Genomic DNA, 12390 nt, shown 5'->3' with positions numbered 1-12390 from the left:
TCGTAGGAACACACTGCTTACAAATAGTGAAGGAACCCTGTATATATCTAAGATCATGTTTAAAGCTATTTAATTCCCTCTGTCTGTCCTCGCTAAGTGTGGTCATCTTCTTACATCCATTAATTAGATATGGGTATCTCTGACTGGGGCAGCATGAGTTCATTTTTCCAGTTGCCCTTGAGAAGATCTTGAGCCACTGCAGTCCACGTGTTTGATCAGATTTGGTTTCATTTATTTTAGTCAAATGCACAATGCAAAGGTTTGTTTTTATTGTAGTGCAGGCACATGATAGTAAACAAGAAAACAGAGATCACAGGGTCCTTCGACAGAGTGATGCATACAAGATTACAGCTTCACAGGAGGTGTGCAAAGTAAGATCGACATTAGAAAGATTATCATTATTTGAATAGTGAGAGATGTCAATTTATCAGTCTAATAATGGTAGGGAAGGAAGTGTTCCTGAGCATGCTGGTCCATGTTTTCAAGCCTCTGTCTCTCCTCCCTGTTGGAAGAGGTTGTAGGAGATCATTACCAGTTTGGGAGAGAGATCTTTGATGTTGCCAGCCTTTCTGCGGCAGTGACAAGTATAAATGTACGGAAGGTTGTCTTCCGTGATGGTCTGGACTGTGCACAATACCGTCGGTAGTATCTTTTGGTCCTAGGCAGAGCAGTTACCATGTCAGGTCATTATGCAACCGAATAGAATGCTTTGAGTTGCCAGTATGCAGAGCCCTGGGAGACGGGCGGTTTCAAAATAGTTAGATGTAACATAGAACATAGAACATAGAAAGATACAGCGCAGTACAGGCCCTTCGGCCCTCGATGTTGCACCGACCGAATCCTACCTAACCTACACTAGCCCAATAACTTCCAAATGCCTATCCAATGCCCGCTTAAATGACCATAAAGAAGGAGAGTTCACCACTGCTACTGGCAGGGCATTCCATGAACTCACAACCCGCTGTGTAAAGAATCTACCCCTAACATCTGTCCTATACCTACCACCACTTAATTTAAAGCTGTGTCCCCTAGTAACACCTGACTCCATTAGCGGTAAAAGGTTCTCAGTGTCGACCCTATCTAAACCCCTAATCATCTTATACACCTCTATCAAATCTCCCCTAAACCTTCTCTCCTCCAATGAGAACAGCCCCAAGTGCCTCAGTCTTTCCTCATAAGATTTTCCTACCATTCCAGGCAACATCCTAGTAAACCTCCTCTGCACTCGTTCCAATGCCTCCACATCCTTCCTATAGTATGGCGACCAAAACTGCACACAATACTCCAGATGAGGCCGCACCAGAGTCTTATACAGTTGCAACATGACCTCAGGACTCCGGAACTCAATTCCTCTACCAATAAAGCCCAGTACACCATATGCCTTCCTCACAGCACTATTTACCTGGGTGGCAACTTTCAGAGATCTGTGTACATGGATACCAAGATCCCTCTGCTCATCCACACTACCAAGTAGCCTACCATTAGCCCAGTAATCCATCTTCTTGTTACTCCTACCAAAGTGAATGACTTCACACTTAGCTACATTGAATTCCATTTGCCACATTTCTGCCCAGCTCTGCAACTTATCTATATGCCGCTGTAACCTACCACTTCCTTCCTCACTATCCACAACTCCACCGACTTTTGTGTCATCCGCAAACTTGCTTACCCAGCTTTCAAGCCCTTCCTCTAGATCATTTATAAAGATAACAAAAAGCAATGGTCCCAAAACAGATCCTTGTGGTACACCGCTAGTAACTGCACTCCAAGATGAACATAGTCCATCAACTACTCCCCTCTGTCTCCTTCCAGCCAGCCAATTCCTAATCCAAACCTCTAATGTATCCTCAATGCCATACCTCCGTAGTTTTAGCATTAGCCTACCATGGGGAACCTTATCGAACGCCTTACTAAAATCCATATACACAACACCTACTGCTTTACCCTCGTCCACTTCCTTAGTCACCTTCTCAAAGAACTCAATAAGGTTTGTGAGGCACGACCTGCCCTTCACAAAACCATGCTGGCTATCCTTGATCACGTTATTCCTATCCAGATGTTCATAAATCTTATCCCTTACCATTCTCTCTAAGACTTTGCCCACCACTGAAGTCAGACTCACTGGCCGATAGTTACTAGGGCTATCCCAACTCCCTTTCTTGAACAAGGGGACCACATTCGCTATCCTCCAGTCCTCTGGTACTATTCCCGTTGACAATGACGACATAAAAATCCAGGCCAATGGCTCTGCTATCTCCTCCCTAGCTTCCCATAGGATCCTAGGGTAAATGCCATCAGGCCCAGGAGACTTATTTATTTTCATCCTTTCCAATATTCCCAGAACCTCTTCCCTGCATATTTCCAGGCCATCCATTCTAATCATTTGTGACTCCATATTCACATCAGCAACAGTGTCCTGTTCCTGAGTGAATACTGATGAAAAGTATTGATTTAGTGTCTCTCCAATCTCCTCCGCCTCCACACACAACTTCCCACTACTATCCTTGACTGGACCGATACCTACCCTAGTCATCCTTTTATTCCTGACATACCTATAGAAAGCCTTTGGGTTTTCCCTAATCCTACCAGCTAAAGACTTTTCATGTCCCCTTCTCGCTTCTCTTAGCTCTCTCTTTAGATCCTTCCTGGCTACCTTATAACTCTCTATCGCCCCAACTGAACCTTCACACCTCATCTTTACATATGCCGCCTTCTTCCCTTTCACAAGGGATTCCAATTCCTTACTAAACCACGGCTGCCTCACAAGGCCCTTTGCACCATGCCTGACTGGTACATACTTATCGAGGACACGTAGTAGCTGCTCCTTGAACAATCCCCACATCTCATTAGTGTTCTTCTCTTGAAGCCTGTTTTTCCAATCCACACATCCTAAGTCATGCCTCACTGCATCATAATTTCCCTGCCCCCAGCTATAACTCTTCCCCTGCGGCGCACACTGATCCCTCTCCATCACTAAAGTAAAAGTCACCGAGTTGTGGTCACTGTCCCTGAAGTGCTCACCTACCTCCAAGTCTAACACCTGGCCTGGTTCATTACCTAGAACCAAATCCAGTATAGCCTCACCTCTTGTTGGCCTGTCTACATATTGTGTCAGGAAACCCTCCTGCACACATTGGATAAACACCGACCCATCTAATGAACTCGAGCTATAGCTCTCCCAGTCAATATCTGGGAAGTTAAAGTCCCCCATAACAACCACCCTGCTACCTTCACTCTTTTCCTGAATCATCCTCGCAATATTATCCTCTACTTCTCTAGGACTATTAGGAGGCCTGTTGAAAACACCTAACAGGGTGACCTCACCTTTCCTATTTCTAACCTCAGCCCAAACTACCTCAGATGGCCAGTCCTCTTCCATCGTCCATTCCACTGCTGTAATACCATCTTTGACAAGTAATGCCACACCTCCCCCTTTCTTACCCCCATGTCTGATCCTACTAAAACATTTAAATTGGCTGTTAACTGGATACCCATGTTCTGGTTGCTGTTTTGACAACAATTGAAACTTAACTGGTAATTTTGAATTATGTCTTCTATACAAAAACCTCGTTGAGTGTATTGTATTGCCAACATCGAACCAATGAGCCATCACCTGCTTCATACGAATAGAGAAGTCAACGAAGGAGAAAGAGACAGATACAAAGGGAAGGAGAGAGAGAACACAGCGAGGGAAACAGATGGACAGTCAGTCAAAGAGAGAAAGGAAACAAAACAAGGAAACAAACAGTCACATGTGCAGGGAGAAGGGAATAGAATAGGTTCAGGGAAAGGAACAGAAGACAGGGAAAACGAAAACACAGGGAAATAGTCAGTATGAGAGAAACAGTGAGAGACAAAGGTCACAGGGAGCTGGGGATAGGGTCAAGGGGAGATGGGGGGATTGGGAGGACCTGGGGGTGAGGACCAGAAAGATCTGGGCGTGAGCACTGGAGGAAAATGGGGTTAGGGAGGTGAGGATTTATTTTGTCCTGCGCCAAGATATCCAGGCAGATCATCGATCAAGGTAAGCATGGATGTACTGAACGATGGCTGTAAAACATGTTTGAGAGGCATATAGGTTACCCTGCACAGAGTGTGCGCTAGGCGAGGTCAATATGAACAAAGTCAGCATTATCTGAGATTAGAGAGTCCATACATCGGTCTAATAACAGCTAGGAAGAAGCTGTTCCTGAACTTGCTTCTCTGTGTGTTCAAGCGTCTGTATCTTTCATCCTGATGGAAGAGGTTGTGGGAAATATTTACAGACATATGATGAGTCTTTGGTAATGTTAGAACAAAGAACATTTCCATACAGGAACAGGCCATTCAGCGGTCCAAGCCTGAGCCGATCCAAATCCTCTATCTAATCCTGTCTTCTATTTTCTGAAGGTCTGTATCCCTATGCTCCCAGCCCATTCATGAATATTTCCCAAATCATCTTAAATGGAGCAACACTGGTCACAGTTACCCATTTTGAGAAACTCCCTTCCCCTACTACGCTCTGTCTCCTGTTGCCAAGCCAGTTCTTTTTCTATGTAGCTAGCACACCCTGGGCACCATGTGACTTCACTTTCCCCATAACCCGACAATGGGAAATCCTAGTAAATGTCTTCCTGAAGTCCATGTACATGACATCTACAGCCCCTCCCTCATCAATTTACTTTGTCACTTCCTCAAATAATTCTATTAAGTTGGTAAGACAATACCTTCACCACAATAAACCATGTTGCCTCTCACTGGTAAAACCATTTTCATCCAAATGAGAATAGATCCTATCCCTCAGTATCTTCTCTCGCAGCTTCCCTACCCCAGACGTCAGAATCACTGATCTATTATTAGCTGGATTATTCATGCTACCCTTCTTAAACAAGGGAATTAGAAACGTTCCAGTCCTCTGGTACCTCAGTTGTGTTCAAGGATGTTACAAAGATATCTGTTATCGCCCAAGTTATTTCCTCTCTCCCTTCCCTCAGTAATCTTGGATAGATGTTGGCAGCCTTTCTGCGGCAATGAGCCGTCTAAATAGAGTCAATGATTGGGAGATTGGAGTCCGTTATAGTCTGGGCTGTGAACACAATCTTCTGCAGTTTCTGATGGTCCTAGGCAGAGTTGCCGTATCAGGCCATTACGCACCCAGACAGTACGTTCATAATAGTGCATCTGTAGAAGTAGTGCATGCTAAATATCCTGAGCCAAGTTAGAAAGGAGAGAAGTTTTTGAACCATCTTGACTGTCACACCTATGTGAGAAATCCAGGGTAAGCTGCCAGTTACCATCACTCCGAGGGACTTGATGCTCTGCACTGTCTCGACCGTTGATGTAAATAGTGGCTTTTTCCCCTCCTTTCGTTCGAAAGCCAATGATCAGTTCTTTACTTTTGCGGAATTTGAGAGGGAGGTTATTAACATTCCACCATGCCACCAAACCCACTATCTCCTTTCTGTGTTCAGACTCATCGTTGTTTAATATCCTTCCTGCTTTGGTGATGTCATCAGCGAACTTACAGTTGGCATTGCTTGGAATTTGGCAACACAGCCACGTGTGTACCGGAGTACAGTAGGGGCTGAGAATACAGCCGTGTGTGTACAGGGAGTACAGTAGGGGGCTGAGGGACACAGCCGTGTGTGTACAGGGAGTACAGTAGGGTGCTGAGGGACACAGCCACGTGTGTACCGGTGTACAGTAGGGGCTGATAATACAGCCGTGTGTGTACAGGGAGTCCAGTAGGGGGCTGAGGACACAGCCGTGTGTGCACAGGGAGTACAGTAGGGGGCTGAGGACACAGCTGTGTGTGTACAGGGAGTACAGTGGGGGGCTGAGGGACACAGCCGTGTGCGTACAGGGAGTACAGTAGGGGGCTGAGGGACACAGCCGTGTGTGTACAGGGAGTACAGTAGTGAGCTGAGGGACACAGCTGTGTATGCACAGGGAGTACAGTAGGGAACTGAGGACACAGCCATTTGTGTACCGGAGTACAGTAGGGGCTGATAATACAGCCGTGTGTGTATACAGGGAGTCCAGTAGGGGGCTGAGGACACAGCCGTGTGTGCACAGGGAGTACAGTAGTGAGCTGAGGGACACAGCTGTGTATGCACAGGGAGTACAGTAGGGGACTGAGGACACAGCCATGTGTGTACCGGAGTACAGTAAGGGGCTGAGAACACAGTCGTGTGTGTAACAGAGTACAGTAGGGGGATGAGGGATACAGCCATGTGTGTAACGGAGTACAGTAGGGGGGCTGAGGACACAGCCACGTGTGTAACGTGTGTAACGTGTAGGGGGCTGAGGACACAGCCGTGTGTGTACAGGGAGTACAGTAGGGGGCTGAGGGACACAGCCGTGTGTGTACAGGGAGTACAGTAGCGGGCTGAGGGCACAGGTGTGTATGCACAGGGAGTACAGTTGGGGGCTGATGGCACATCTCTTGGTGCACAGGGACTACAGTCGGGAGTGAGAACACAGCCTTGCGTGCACAGGGAATATGGTAGCTGACTGAGGGTACAGCAGTCGGTATACAGGGAGTACAGTAGGGGGCTGAGGGACACAGCCGGGTGTGTACAGGGAGTACAGTAGGTGGCTGACGGGCACAGCCGTGTGTGTACATGAGTACAGTAGCGAGCTGACGGACACAGCCGTGTGTGTACCGGAGTACAGTAGGGGGCTGAGAGCACAGCCGTGTGTGTACAGTGAGTACAGTGTGGGGCTGAGGGACACAGCCGTGTGTGTACAGGGAGTACAGTAGGGGGCTGAGGACACAGCCCTGTGTGTACAGGGAGTACAGTAGCGAGCTGAGGGACACAGCTGTGTTATGATGTTATGATTTGGAGATGCCGGTGTTGTTTTGGAGTGTACAAAGTTAAAAATCACACAACACCAGGTTATAGTCCAACAGGTTTAATTGGAAGCACAATGATGAAGGTTGATGTTGGTCTTCTTGAAGCAGGTTGAGACTTCAGCTTGTGGGAGGGAAAGGCTGAAATTGTATGCGAATACCTCTGCCAGTTGGTCTTCACAGGATCTGAATGCTCAGCCTGGAACACTATCCATCTCCTTCACTTTCCTTGATTTGATCTGCAGGAAGACTGTTCATGCCTGCAGCGGTGACAGCGGGCACAGGTACATCTGAGTCTGTCGGGGCAGGTTTCAGCCTGGCAGTCACGCAAGTATTCATCATAGACAACCCCTCGCCAACCTCCCTCCATCGTCATCAAGAGACAGTGACATAGTTGGTGTGAGCACCACTCAGTTAGTGTTGAGACAGATTGACATCAATAGACTGGGATTGTGCGCCATTAATGAAGTAAACTCACAACAAAAGGGGGTAGGATGTGCTTCTACTGAGAGTCCGTGGTGCAGGGAGTGAAAACTTTACAGGTGTAATTCAAGTCAAGCCACTGGTTCAACCTGAATGGAGTCAAGCACCGAGACATTTGTGCCTTATAGATGGTGGACGGTCCTCAGGGAGCCAAGAAATGTATTATGTATGAACAAACTGAACAAAGGACGTGAAGGCAGTTTTGCTAAATTTGCAGATGATATTGAGGAAGTGGGGAAGCTGCAGAAAGGCTTGAACAGTTTAGGACTGTGGGAAAACACGTGGCTGATGGAGCACAATATGGGAACGTGTGAGAATATGCACTTTGGTAGGTGTAAGAGGGGAGACACGAAATTCTAATAGGATCCATTAAATCTGAAGCCCAAAAGGATTTTGAAGCACTCGTCCTCTCTTATGGTTAACGTGCATGTTCAGTTGGCAGTTAGGAAAGCAAAAGATATGTTCACATTCGTTTCAAGAGAGCAAGAATGCAAGACGGGAGACATACTGCTGAGAATGTAATGGGCTATGGACAGACAGCATTTGGCCAATTGTGAGCTGTTTTGGGCACTATGTCTGGAGAAAGATCTGCTGGTGTTGGAGGTGATCGATCCTGGCGATGATAGCTTGTCATATGAGCGGCAGTGTGTGCACTCGATGGAATTTAGAAGAATTGGGGGGTGGGGTTGGGGGCTGGGGGATTTCTGATTGAAACTAATGGATTGCTGAAAAAATTGATGCAGTCAGTATGTAGATGTATGGTGGGCGGCACGGTGGCACAGTGGTTAGCACTGCTGCCTCACAGCGCGTGAGACCCGGGTTCATTTCCCGACTCAGGCGACTGTCTGTGTGGAGTTTGCACGTTCTCCCCGTGTCTGCGTGGGTTTCCTCCGGGTGCTCCGGTTTCCTCCCACAGTCCAAAGATATGCGGGTCAGGTGAATTGGCCATGCTAAATTGCCCGTAGTGTTAGGTAAGGGGTAAATGTAGGGGTATGGGTGGGTTGCGCTTCGGCGGGTCGGTGTGGACTTGTTGGGCCGAAGGGCCTGTTTCCACACTGTAAGTAATCTAATCAAAGATATTTCCACTTTTCATAGAGATAATGACAAAAAGGCACAGTATCAGAATGAAGGAACGGCTGAATGGCCTAAGTCTATTGCTATATCTCATGCCGTTTAGGACACCGGGTCAATTATTCCGTATAGACTTGTAAATCTCTAACCTGCTCTTGTAACCCTTGTATTTGTATATTGATCTGACTTCACGTTCTGGTCAATGGTAACCCCTGTGATATGGACGGTGGGAGGATTCAGTGTCAGCCTGTATTCCATTAATATTTTGAATATGACCTGCTATCAGTGAGTCTCATCTGGCGGGAGTACATTCTCTCTACGATAATTGTCATTTTCTGTCTGATATTTTCGAAGGATTGATCCAACAATACGCCCGTATTGTTGATTTAAACAGAACAGATGCAATTTATCACAGCATTCAGCAACAATATGTCATCGAATACTGAACACCCTTTAATAATAGAAAAGTCTAAAATGTTCAATATTAGAAACACCGCTTTCCTGTTCGTGTTCAAATCAGATAAACTGTCCCATCGAGATGCTCAACTTGGAACTATTTTTTAAAAAAAGATTTTTTTGGATGTGGGCACTGCTGGATGTGCCCAGCATTTCTTGCCCGTCCCCAGTTCTCTTGAGAAGGTGGTGCTGAGCTGCCTTCTCCAACTGCTGCAACCTACCTGCTGTGCGGTGACCCACTAGTGACTAAAGAGGGAATTCCAGGGTTTTCACGCAGCAATAGTGAAAGAACGGCAATGCATATCCAAATCAGGATGTTGACTCATTTGGAGGGGAATTGGAAGATGGTGCTGTTCGCAAACGTCTACTGCCCTTGTCATTCCAAATGGAGTTGTTTAATCGTCCGCCACCATTTACGATCAGATTAGCAGGACTGCAGAGCTTAATTATGATGCATTAGAAGGAGCTGTCTGAGGATCTTTGGGTATTTCTCCATTGTGTCTTGTAGATAGTGCACACTGCTGCTCCTGAGTGACCATGGTGAAGGGACTGAATGCTTGTGGATGTGGTGCAAATCAAATGGGCTGTTTTGTCCTGGATTGTGTCAAGCTTCTTTAGTGTTGTTGGGGCTGCACTCATTCAGACAAGTGAAGATATTCCATCTCATTCCTGACTTGTGCCTTGTAGATAATGGACAGGCTATGGATAGTCAGGAGGTGAGTTTCTCGTGCAGTATTCCTAGCCTCTGATCTGCTGTTATATTCATGTGGCGAATCCAGTTGAGTTTCTGGTCAATGAAACCCCCCAGAATATTGATAGTGGGGGAGATTAGTGATGATAATGCTGCTGAATACAAAGTGGTTATATTGTTTCTCAACGATGACAGTCATTGTCTGAACGTATGTGGCGCAAATGTTACTTGCACAGATATTTTTGCTTAGGGCATGGCCTGCTTCCGTATCTGAGCATTTGCGAATGGTGCTGAACATTGTGCAGTCATCATCGAATATCCCCACTTCTCACCTTATGATGGAAGGAAGGTCATTGTTGAAGCAGCTGAAGATATTGGACCTAGGACATTATCCTAAGGGACTACTGCGGAGATTTCCTGGAGCTGAGATGACTGACCACCAACAACAATGACCATCTTCCTATCTGTCAGGTATGGCACCTATAACAGAGTGTTGGCCCGCTGTACCATTTTTGCTTGGGGTCCTTTTTGTCACAATTGGCAGAATGCAGCCTTAATGTCAAGGGCTGGAATTCAGTTCCTTTTTCTATGTTTGAACCAAGTCTGTGACGAGTTCAGGAGCTGAATGATCCTGGCAAAACCCAAACTGTGCGTCACTGAGCAGGTTAGTTTTGAGCAGATGCTGCTTGATAGCACTGTTGATGACACCTTCCATGATTTTACTGATGATGGAGAGTAGACTGATAAGGCGGTATTAGGATTTACCGATACTGTCATGGACAAATTCATCTGCATTGGGTAGATGAGTAAGGATGCGGTCAAGTATGTTTTTTTTACGCTCCCGTTCATTCCCTCACCACCTTCTGCTGACCCAATCTAGCAGCTATGTCCTGAGGAGCCGACCAGCTTGATCAGTCGTACTGTTGCCAAAACTTTAGGTGGCACGGTGGTTAGCACTGCTGTCTCACAGCGCCTGAGACCCGGGTTCAATTCCCTACTCAGGCGACTGACAGTGTGGAATTTGCACGTTCTCCCCGTGTCTGCGTGGGTTTCCTCCGGGTGCTCCGGTTTCCTCCCACAGTCCAAAGATGTGCGGGTCAGGTGAATTGGCCATGCTAAATTGCCCGTAGTATTAGGTAAGGGGCAAATATAGGGGTATGGGTGGGTTGCGCTTCGGTGGGTCAGTGTGGACTTGTTGGGCTGAAGGGCCTGTTTCCGACACTGTAAGTAATCTAATCTAAAAAAAAAACACTCTTGACAGTCGCCTTTGAAATCCCCCGGCCAGAATTCATTTTGTGCCTTGCCACAGTCAATGCTTTCTCCAAGTGTTGTTTAATATGGAGGAGGACTGATTCAGCTGAGGAACGACGTTACGTGGTAATCAGTAAAAGACACTTTTGTCCATGTTTAATTTCTGTTATTTCTGTAATGTATGATTCCGTGAGTAAGCCTATGTCGGGCTGTTTCTTGACTAGTCTGTAAGGCAGTTGTTCCAATGTTGGCACCAGACATCAGGTGTTAGTAAGGAAGACTGCAGGTTCTAAAGTGATGTCTCTAATGTTGACTGTTCTGGTGCCCATTTCCATGCCAGTTGGTCCATCCGGTTTCATTTGTTTGAAACTTTGTAGGGATTGGTACAACTGAATTACTCATTAGACAGTTTCAGAGGGCGATTGGGAGTCAATGACATTGCTTTGGGTCTGGAGTTGAATGTCAGCCAGACCAGGTGAGGATGGAAGATTCCTTCATTGCTGGATATTAGGGAACAGGTGGACTTTTCTGACAATCGGCAATGATTTCATTCTCAGCAGTAGATTCTTAATTCCAGGGATATTTTTACGTTATTGGATTGAATTTCCACCATCTGCAGTGGCGGGATTCAACCTGGATCCACAGAACAGGAGCTGATGTTTCTGGATTGATAATCTATTGGTAATACCATGAGACATATTGGAACCACATGTTGTACCCCGCTGCCATTTCTTGTGTTACCCTGCTTTTCATTCATTTCTTATGATTTTCTGGAATCACATCCTTAATTAAATCCTGATTGAAATATACAGTCATGAATGCCTTCTCGTCTACTCGAATTTCATTCAGTCTGTTTTGTTTGAACAGACATTTCAAGGCAGTGTACACAAGAGAAGAGCAGGAAAAGATGATGAGTGATTGTGCACTGTCTCTGTCATCGGACCAGCATGTCTGTCCAGGAAGTATTTATTGTTGGTCACAAAACCTCAAATATTATGACATGGGTGGAGGCCATTCAGCCCATTGTGGAGTCACAAGCTCTCGAACTGCACAATTGGAGTTATAGAGAGTGTGTGAAGGGAGATTTTGTGAGAGAGAAGTAAACAGAGAGAGAGAGAGCAAGTGAAGGGAGATAAACTGAGAGCGGAGAGAAAGGGGAGAAACTGACTGAGTGTGAGAGGAAGAGGTGTTAGATGAGGGTGAAATTAGATATATCAGAAGACTGCATTACGGTAGATAAATATGGACAGACAGAAGTTAGAAGCTTTATTTAGAAATTCCTCTGGTCGGCAAGCCCTTTGTCTGGGCGCCATACTTTGTGAGCACTATGCTGATACCGGCTGTCATCCCAGATTATTTATTTCCAACAATATCACAGAGCTGGGTTACTGACAGCTAAACAGGACCCATTAGGCCAATAGGTTGGTTCCATGGAGAAAGCAGAGATTTTAATTAGTCTGTGCCAAGAGCAGCAGGAAATGATAACCACCACCCTGCCTCCACGAACCCCCCCCACCCCAACCCCTCTCCACACCAACACACACCGATACTGTATGAGAGACTAGGCCAAAGAATCTCAGTAAGGGGACTAACTGACAGAAGTGAA

Source organism: Hemiscyllium ocellatum, unplaced genomic scaffold (genome assembly GCF_020745735.1).
Source record: "Hemiscyllium ocellatum isolate sHemOce1 unplaced genomic scaffold, sHemOce1.pat.X.cur. scaffold_400_pat_ctg1, whole genome shotgun sequence".
Lineage (NCBI taxonomy): Eukaryota > Metazoa > Chordata > Chondrichthyes > Orectolobiformes > Hemiscylliidae > Hemiscyllium > Hemiscyllium ocellatum.
Note: the sequence above shows the minus strand (reverse complement) of the source record.